The sequence below is a fragment of the Malus sylvestris genome, chromosome 17, assembly GCF_916048215.2.
Source record: "Malus sylvestris chromosome 17, drMalSylv7.2, whole genome shotgun sequence".
Classification (NCBI taxonomy): Eukaryota; Viridiplantae; Streptophyta; class Magnoliopsida; order Rosales; family Rosaceae; genus Malus; species Malus sylvestris.
Window position 1 is genome coordinate 11,131,269 of NC_062276.1, and position 10,522 is coordinate 11,141,790.

General features: G+C 35.8%; 1 long non-coding RNA gene across 1 annotated transcript; it reads left to right on the plus strand.

Moving 5' to 3' along the window:
* The first annotated feature begins 7,392 nt into the window (after positions 1–7,392).
* Positions 7,393–10,403, plus strand: LOC126611083 (uncharacterized). The gene is made up of 3 exons (XR_007618677.1): positions 7,393–8,193; positions 9,490–9,571; positions 10,096–10,403. It is a non-coding gene; the product is annotated as an uncharacterized LOC126611083 (long non-coding RNA).
* Positions 10,404–10,522: the final 119 nt, after the last annotated feature.

Here is a 10,522-nt window from a genome sequence, read left to right on the forward strand (position 1 = left end):
TCGAATTGTAAACAATGAATTAAGGTTAAGTTGACCATCTAACCTGCCCAACACGTCCGAATTGCATCACTATTATTAATTGTTTTAAGTTATATATGTAATTACATGATTCTCGTTCTTTTCTTCACTTACTAGTTTTCATGGTCACATAAGCTTGAATTTTACATCGAAAATGAGATTATAACATCAAAATCAATTTCATTTATTTTTTTGGCTTGTGTATCTTATCTCAATGTAAGGGTTCATGTGTTTGTTGGTCACCAACAACATTTCAAACTACAGCAGGATAATGCTAGAGAAATCAAAATTTTAAACTTAATTTTGTAAGCTAAATGATGTGGATGTTGCTAATTGAATTATTATTTAAGTATTGATTAACGTGATTGTTTCATATTGGTGACACATTATTTGATTTGTCAATTTATTTTAAAATTTTAATATCTCTAATATTGTCCTAACAATATACTAATAACAATGCGTGAAAATGTAACTGTCACACTAAAAAAATATTTGCCACGTAGCCGATGACGGAGTTACGCGTATCATCGTGTGACAATGGCAACTTAGACCGTGATTTGATGAGAGATAAGGGAATGCATATGGGGCTCCACGGTGAGATTGCTCAGCACGCAATCGTTTCAGAAGAGGATATGTGGCTAGGATTTGGAGAAAATATACGAGACGGTGCGTTTTGGTTGAATTGCTATTATTTTTGCCAAGAGTTTCTTCTAGGAAAGTGCTATTTTCTTTCCTTTTTTGTAGAAATTTTCTCATTTATGAAACGTGCAAGATGGGAATTCAGAGATGATTTAGGTAGTAGGGTGTAAGCAACGAGAAAATTGGGTAGCAAAGAAAGGTAGGGTGTTAGAAATTTGGTAACAAACAAAACCCTATATGTGAAAGACAATTATTCAATCTAAAAATTCCGCCAAAAAAACATAAAACAAACCATTCAATCGGAAACAGTTTTAATCACAATAATGTTGGATAATTACATTTGTTGGGCACAATATATGTCACATTGAAGATATCAATAATTGATCATAATAATTGATATAATAAGTATACAGTCTACTGATGTATCGACATATAAGTACTCCATGTAACAATGTTCTTTTATATTGACCCTCTTTTGCGGAAAAATAACATTGTTGATAGTTTGTTCAGAGAGTTGTTATTGACATCCTAGAAAAACAAAAAACAAAAAATGAATGATGATATTCTGGACGTGCTAAAAACAATTATATTCTTTTAACCTATAAAACCTAGGGAAAACTTGGAAGTGCTTTCAAGTAGTGCTTGAGAGTTTAGGGGATTGAGGAGAGAACCGAATTAGAATATGGTTTTATATATAGTAAACTAGACGAAGTCCACAAACTGCGAGTAAATGTAAAAATTTTGAAAAGAAAAAAAATATATATGGAAAAGAGAATAGTTGGAAAGAAATGTGAGAGAAAGAAAATGTCAGGTTTTTTTTTTTCAAATTAGAGTTGTTATGATGACATCGAGGCGTGGTTTAAAAAAACCTAAAATTTGGTTTGTGTAAAATTACATTATTGTTCATGATTTTATTTTGTGCTAGAAATTAAATTGTCTTTTCACTCTTTTTTTAGTTGAAAAATAAGATTTTATCAATAGGTAGTTTAAATTAGAATATGAGGGAGAACTAGGGATTAGGTGTTTAGTCTTTTTCTCTCTTGAGGATTTTTTTTTTTTTTAGTACAACGATATTTGTATTCTAATAGGAGGGGGAGTTTGGCAAAGTCACACGATGAGTGTAACATCCCACATCGTTCAGGGAAGTGGATCATGTAAGCCTTATATGTATTCTCATCTCTACCTAGCATGAGACTTTTTGGGAGCTCACTGGCTTCGGGTTCCATCGGAACTCTGAAGTTAAGCGAGTAGCGCGCGAGAGCAATCCCATGATGAGTGATCCACTGGGAAGTTCTAGTGTGAGTTCCCAGAAACAAAACCATGAGGGCGTGGTCGGGGCCCAAAACGGACAATATCGTGCTACGGCAGAGTCGAGCCCGAGATGTGATGATGGGGGCCCGGACCGGGATGTGACAATGGGCATCCTATTTGGTATCGAATTCGTCATCCACGAGATTCGAACCTAATATCTCTCACTTCCAAGTGAAGATGAATACCATACCGTTAGGGCGTGATTGGGGCCTAAAGCAGACAATATCGTGCTACGGTGGAGTCGAGCTAGAGATGTGGTGGGGGTCCGGGTCAGGATGTGACAATGGGCATCCTATTTGGTATCAAATTTGCCATCCACGAGATTCAAATCTAATACCTCTCACTTCCAATTAAAGAGGAATGACACTAGACCGTATTACTGAGTGACCTCTCTTGAGGAATTAATTACGTACAAATCATGCATACATCTCTATCATAGATAATTTCTCCATCCCAGATCAATAACGATTAGTTAGGAGAAAATATTATTGTTAAGAACTCCAATTAGTGGAACTCCAACAAGAAAGAAAAAGAAAAAAAAAACCATTAGAGCATCTCCCGATAACATATCAATCTGTAAACAATATAATTTAAATTTAAAAGCATGTGACACTTAAACATCTTTTAAAATTTTGCTCTTCACCCAATATGTCAAATTAAATTATTATTTTATTACTTTAAACCATTATAATAAATCTTTTAAACAAAATAATAATAATAATAATAATACATTTAATAATCAATTAAAAAATTTGAAGATGCTATCCATTTTGGCAACAAGAGTGAGGACTGGCAATCCACATCATGCTACATCAGATTTAGGTTTTCTGTTGAAAAACATTGTTGCTACATTTTTTCCTGTTAGTGCTAAGGCATTTTGATGTCTCATTTAGAGATGCACTTAGCATGCTTAATGTGCAGTGTGCAATCATCAATATTCTTAATAAACATATAACACATATAAATCTAAGCAACCCAATTTCATCTCTTTAAGCAATGGCTTCTAAAGCGATTGAAAACATGTATTTGTATTGGATTCTCCCCTTCATCCATAAACATATACCACATACATATAAATACACACCAAAATTTTACCTCCTTGTTAAGCAAAGGTTTGTATCTCAAGCAGTCGAGCATCCATCTCCGCACCTGGGTCATGTACGTACTCGTGTCGCGTGCGTGTACAAACAAGTACGGTCGTGGACTCGTGGACTTTAGGCATAGCAAGACTATTTCAACAATAATCTCAAAATTTTGACTGAAGCAAAGCTGGCCTGAGAGCTGCAAAGACCCTAAAGCTGCGGGCTCAGGCCGGTCAATTCACATGCAGAAGGCCGGGAGAGAGGCTGAAGCCGCTGACGTTAACCGCGCGCATACACATGAAACGTGTTTGTATACATTCTCCTTCCCTTTAATGAAACACAAAGACCTGCAGGAGGACCTCGTCCAAAGTCTCTCTCACTCTACGAATATTGATGGCAGTTATTCTTTCCTTTTCACTCATATAACTTTGGCGACACTTTATTTTCTCAAACTTGCCCTATATATACATTCCACCTAATCCTCCGCCTTCATATATATATGTGTGTGTGTGTATGTTTCCATTGTACGCATACAGAAACGACTAGAGACGTTTTATATTGTCAAACGCCAAATCCAAGTCCTCGTTTCGACCGGCTGGTTTCTGCGTTTCTGACAAGTTTAATTAACGTTTATGTGAGGCAGTCGAGACTCCTCGGGCTCTTGTCATGAATTTCAGCCCTTGCTTAATTAATTCTCAGTTTCTGTCGTTAGGGTTCCTTAAGTTAATTGAAAGCTGTGCTTTTCATGTTTTTGTCATCACTTTGTTTTCCATGTTTCTGTAACGTTCCTTTCTTTGCCTATTACTCCTTTATCTTTATTAATTGATTTTTTCTTTAACTTTCGTAACCTCTTTGTTGGGTTGGAACTGGGAGTCTTATATGGATGTTCACTTTTACCATACTTCATACATCTTTCTGATATGGGTTTTCGGTTAGAAAACATTCTTGCCATATTTTTTTACGGTTAGTGCTGATTTGGACGTTGTGACATCTCCTTTAGAGATGCACTTAGCATGCTTAATGTGCAATCATCAATATTCTTAAAATAAACATATAACACATATATATCTAAGCAACCCAAGTTCATCTTTTTAAGCAATGGCTTATAGCCGAAACGATTAAAAGCATGTATTTGTATTCAATTCACCCCTCCATCCATAAACATAAATCACATACATATAAATACACAACCAAAATTTTACCTCTTTGCTAAGCAAGGTTTTGTATCTCAAACAGTCGAGCAACCATCTCCGACCTGAGATCATGTACGTACTCGTGCCGCGTGCGTATATAAACAAGTACAGTCGTGGACTTTAGGTATAGCAAGAGTATTTCAACAATAATCTCAAAATTTTGATTGAAGCAAAGCTGGCCTGAGGGCTGAGACCCTAAAGCTGCGGACCTTAACCTCGCGCATGCACGTGGAACGTACGTTTGTATACATTCTCCTTCAATTGAACGAAACATAAAGACCTGCAGGAGGCCCTCGTCCAAAGTCTCTCTCTCTCTCTCTCTCTCTCTCTCTCTCTCTCTCTCTCTCTGTGAATATTCATGGCAGTTGGTATACTAGTACAAAAACATGTTTGCGCGACGGAAACTTGCGCGACGCAGCAAATTTCGTCGCGCAACGTATGTTTGCGCGACGCTAAACACAAAACGTCGCGCAAATAGCCTTTGCGCGACGACACTTTGAGCGACGAAGACTTGCGTCGCGCAAAGCAGTTTTGCGCAACGAAGATATACCTACGTCGCGCAAAACATCTTTGCGCGACGCAAGCCTTCGTCGCGCAAAGGCTGTTTGAGTGACGTTTTGTGCATCGCGCAAAATTTTAGCGCCAAACCATCCCAACTTTGCGTGACGCAGGTGCATATACGTCGCGCAAAGTCGACGACTTTTTTTTCTAAAATAACCACACACAAGGGCCTTTTTCTTCACACTCAACCTCTTTCTTTCAGACTCTCCGTCTCTCTCAACCTTCAGGTATTGTATTTATTTGATTAATTAATTAACTATTTATTGATTACATTTATGTTTGGATTTTTTTTATTTTTGTGTATTTATGTTTTTCTTTAATTATCTTTGTCAATGCTTATTTTTAACAAGTTGAGTTTTGGTTTTGAACAATTGAATGAGTAGAATGAATGACTAGGAGTATGAAGGATTTTGATAGGTTTAGGGAAACAAAAGCTAAGAAACTGCAAGTTGCTCAGTTAACTTGATCCAATTTAGGGATAGATTGATGTGTGCAAAAAAATGATTTCATTTCTCACCAAATTGGGAGGAGGAAACTAGAATGTTAGACATTTAGAGAAGAATCCAGTTTACAGCTTTGTCAAACCACTATTCTATTATGTGGTTAGTAATCATTTTAGGTGTAGTCTCTACCCTTTACGATTTTGAATACGTAGTCTCATCATATAGGTCCTTAAACAATAATTTTAAGGCATGAGTGGAAGAGGTATACAAGAAGTTAAAACTGTGGAACATAGGAAAAAAAAAAAAAAACTTTGCGCGACGGAGGTACACATGCGTCGTGCAAAGCTACTTTGCGCGACGCATGTGTACCTCCGTCGCGCAAAGTGTTTTTTTTTTTTTTTCCTTTTGCTTTGCTTTTGGGGTTCTTGCATTGGTTTTTTCTTTTGTGGTATCCACTTGTGTAAATGTTTTAAATTGACGATCGAATTAGTTCCTTGCATTCATATAGGATCCAAGAGTGTAGCTGTAAAAAATCATCAAAATCGGAGTTAAATTAACCGTTAACTCGTTATTTTTTCTTTTATAACCGTCAAAAAGTTTTGTCCCGTTACTTGATCTCTGAAGGTTTGTTTTTTGCCATTTTTGGCGTATGTGATCTCAAAGCATATACAAACAAATTTGACGGTTAGATCGTTGAAACTAGTTTTGTACAATGTGTATCCCATTAAAACAATAGATTCCCTAACACTTATATTTTATTTATACTTTCATCAAGTATAACATAAGATTTTGTGGTATCCACTTGTGTAAATGTTTTAAATTGATGATCAAATCAGTTCCTTATATACATATAGGATCTAGGAGTGTAGCTGTAAAAAATCATCAAAATCGGAGTTAAAATAACCGTAAAATCTTGATTTTTTCGTTTATAACCGTCGAAAAGTTTTGTCCCGTTACCTGATCTATGAAGGTTTGTTTTTTGCCATTTTTGGTGTATGCGATCTCGAAGCATATACAAACAAATTTGATGGTTGGATCGTTGAAACTAGTTTCATACAATGCGTATCCCATTAAAATGATAGATTATCCAACACTTATATTTTATTTATACTTTCATCAAGTATAACATAAGATTTTGTGGTATCCACTTGTGTAAATGTTTTAAATTGACGATCGAACCAGTTCCTTGTATTCATATAGGATCCAGGAGTGTAGCTGTAAAAAATCATCAAAATCGGAGTTAAAATAACCGTGAAATCGTGATTTTTTCGTTTATAACCGTTGAAAAGTTTTGTCTCGTTACTTGATCTCTGAATGTTTTTTTTTTACGATTTTTGGCATATGCGATCTCGAAGTATATACAAACGAGTTTGACGGTTGGATCGTTGAAACTAGTTTCGTACAATGCGTATCCCATCAATTTCAATACATTCACAAAGACTTGAAGTTTATTTATAATTTCATTAAGTATAACATAAGATTTTGTGGTATCCACTTGTGTAAATATTTTAAAATGATGATCAAATTAGTTCATTGTATTCATATAGGATCAACGAGTGTAGCTATAAAAATCATCAAAATCGGAGTTAAAACTACAGTTAAATCGTGATTTTCGTTTATAACCGTCGAAAAATTCTTGTAACTTGAACTTTGAAAGTTTGTTTTTTGTCGATTTTTTACGAATGCGATCTCGAAGTATATACAAACAAGTTTGACGATTGAATCATAGAATGCGTATCTCATCAAGTTGAATGGTACATATATTTATTAACTAGCTTTAATTTTTTTTATTTTGTACGTATAACACTTAAGAAATTGAATGATATATATATTTATTAAGTAGTTTTAAATTTATTATTATAGTTCGGATCATATTTTTTTTATAGAAAAATATATTATTGTGGGTTATGTTAAAAAAAATTGAATTTGAAAGGAATAAAATCAAATTTTCAATAAATTTTATAATAATTAAAAAAAAAAAAAACTTGCGCGACGCATTGGTTGATGAGTCGCGCAAACACCCTTTGCACGACGCACCAACCAATGCGTCGCGCAAGTTGTTGAAATTTTGGCGGTACGATTGAAAAAAATAGGCGCTTTTTTTTTTTTAATTTTTCTCAAATTACTTATAATTGCTCTCGCTTGGTCTCTCTCTTCCTTCTCGCTCATCTCGCCCTCTCTCTCACTCCGTCTCGCTCTTCTCTCCCACTCCGTTAGACGAATTACAAAGACGAAGGAAGACAGCAGCCACTACCCACCCATCTGCTTCTCCTCCGCTCCACCCTCCGTCGGCGTTTTGGGCGTTTTACCTGATAGGGATGTGCACCACCAGTAGCGCCGCGACTTGTGGTACGCATTCAACCGAGAGTCACACACTGACACAAGTACACTATTTGCCTGTAATCTTCGTCTCCGCACAACACACATACGTGGGTCGGTAAGCCCTTCCAATTTCCCAATCATTTCCCTTCTCAAATTTTGACATATATGAATTCCCAGTATTCCAATTACCAGGAATTCACAGTGTTTGCTGTTTGCGTTCCCATTTCACTGTAAATTTCAATCCTCACTGCCATTTTTCACCTTAGTTTCCAGTAATCAGTGAGAAAAAGTGTAAATTTACCTGTTTAAATTTGTGGGTTTTCGTTCTATTACCGTATAATGGCGATTTCTATGCTTTACGGAGCTCAGAATCTCAAACTTGTCAATGGAATAATAGCAGTAACACCAAGTGGGTTAGGTTCTGGTGGGAAAAATTACCCTTATGGGGTTTTTCCCAGAAGGGTTTAGTGAGCTATGGCGGTAGGAGTCGAAACACCAATCGCCGCACCAACTTGCCAAGGCTAAGGAGAAGGAGCCCTTGAAGGAATGCAGGAAAATTGAAGGGGATGCCGATGATCTGCCGTACCCAACTGATTACGTAGATCGATATGTCTCTGCTGGAAGGTGCAATTTCTGCTTGTTTTGCTTCCTATAATCAGTGTAATGAATTTGCATTTAAACGAATCTCAAAGTGTAATGTGTTTACATTTAAAGGAATGTCAAGTGGCGTTTTGAGCAATGGGGTTATTTGTCTGAAGTTCGGGTGTAGAAATGTATCATAAATTTAGCCAAGCTTATTATCACTTTTTTCAAATTTTAGTGTCAAATTCTGTTATAATGTTTCCTTGTTGTCAGGTTTGTTTCAGATTTACATCTTTTTCTTTTTGCCTTTGCTAGATTTTCAATTTTGTTATAATGTTTCCTAGCGGGTTAATAGCACTTTATCATATTATACTTGTAAAGCTTGGCATGCCCGTCTTTGCTTCAATCTTGAGGTCCAGTAGCTTTTAGTGTCAAATTCCATTTGACCATGAATTGTAGATCATCACCTGCTTTAAAATTCAAAACTTGTCTGCCTGCTTTGAATTGGAAGGATTCAGTTTAAGTTTAAAATAGGGAATAAGTTGACTTACTTTGAATTGGAAGGATTCCGTTTAAGTTTGCCTGCTTTGAATTGGAAGGATTCAGTTTATGTTTAAAACTTGTGATTTAAGTTGTTGAGTTTTTGGCTTTCGCTTCAAAATGCTCATGGATTAAGGAAAATTTCCTGTTATTTGATTTAGTCCTCTCAGTTCTCGTATGTGGTTATGCATCTATTGCGAATTCTTAGGGCATATCGCATTTGTCTTTAGGCATTCAATTATTTAGAGTTACCGTACTTACTCTTGCACTCTTGTCACCATTGATGATCTATCTGCCTGTGTATTTACTTTGTTATATATATTTTGGGTCGTGTCTGTAATTTGTACTTCTATAGTTAAGTGTGTGGGGTTTGGCGTTTTGATGTTTTAAGGTCATTTAATTGCAGATAAATGGTTGAATTTTTCAGTGCAAAGTGTTAACTAGATTTCTTGTGGGATATGGTCAATGATTGGGCAATCTCTATGGGATTCGGTATCTAAAATTAAAGATTACTCCATTCTTTTCTGTTAATGTGGATTGATATGCTGTTGTATCTTCAGTCGGTTCCCTTTTTCAGGAGGTTATGATGTCTTTGGGGCTTGGTGTCATTCTACAATGTAGTTTTGATTGTAGGGTTTTTATTTTTGGGTATATCTCTTGTATTGCTGGTCCATTGCTTGTTGTATTTTGCTGTTTAGCACATTTTAGTAAAATTTATCAATCTTCTACAAAAAGCATTATTTTTGTAAAGTGATATGTATATATTGTGCATGGCCTAAAGTGTGTTTTTCCCTGTAGGCATCTCCAATTCATTTAGCTGGAAGGCAAGTTTACATTGAGAAGCAGAGACCAAACAGCACTGGATTAGCAGCTCAAGGAAGTATGTGCTTAATTTCATTATTTTTTTCTTAACATCTTTGATGTGGCAAAATTGTCAGACTTATGAATGCATGATGTTATTCTTAAATACTGTATCTATTGGAAAAACATGAATGTAAGGGGATGTATTGGGGATGTTGTGTGGAGTCCTCGAGTGGCCCTTACGGTTGTGTTTGTCCTAATGTTGGCAGCTGCTGCAAGGAAGTGGTGTTGCCTTCATAAATCTTAGAAATTTTTTGTAGCAGAGATAGAGAACATACTTTTTCCCAATTAGTCTCGGAATCAAATTTGCATTGCAATCTTCCTTCTAAGATGTCGTTTAGATGTGCATTACTAGCGTCAAGGTTTTTCATGGAACCAAATCATTTGTCCTGTTCATGAGCTTACTGAGTCTATTGGCATAGCCAGCATTTAGAATGTGATCTACCAAACTATTAAGCATCTATGCATCTGTTTTCCTTAGAGATAACATTTAATTTGCTCAACTTTTGGTCTCCTTACGTGGATTTTGAATTTTTCAACTAGGAGGAAGGGGCAGAGGCAGAGGAGGTTACCAAACTGATGCCACAAGGGGGCGTTTTGGTGGCCGGAGTTCAAGCAAGGGTAGTTACGGATGGAGATTACAACAGACTGAGAGGCAATGGTTTTCAACAGCGTGGCAAGGCTACACCACCAGCCGATACTTAGTAGCCTGATGCATCAAGCCTAAAAGACTACTTGTTGTAGTTTTTTCTTTTATGTTTTTTTTTTGGGTCAATTAGTTTTTTCTTTTATGTTTGAACATCTTGTATGTATATTTTCATATATTTTATAATTAAATATTTTTCTTGGTTTATTAATTATTGTTTATAATTTAATTACAATATTTATAAAAAAATTAAATAAAAAAATATTTTTACCAAAAAAAAAAAAGAAAAAAAAGACTTTGCGCGACGAAGAAGCGTCACGCAAA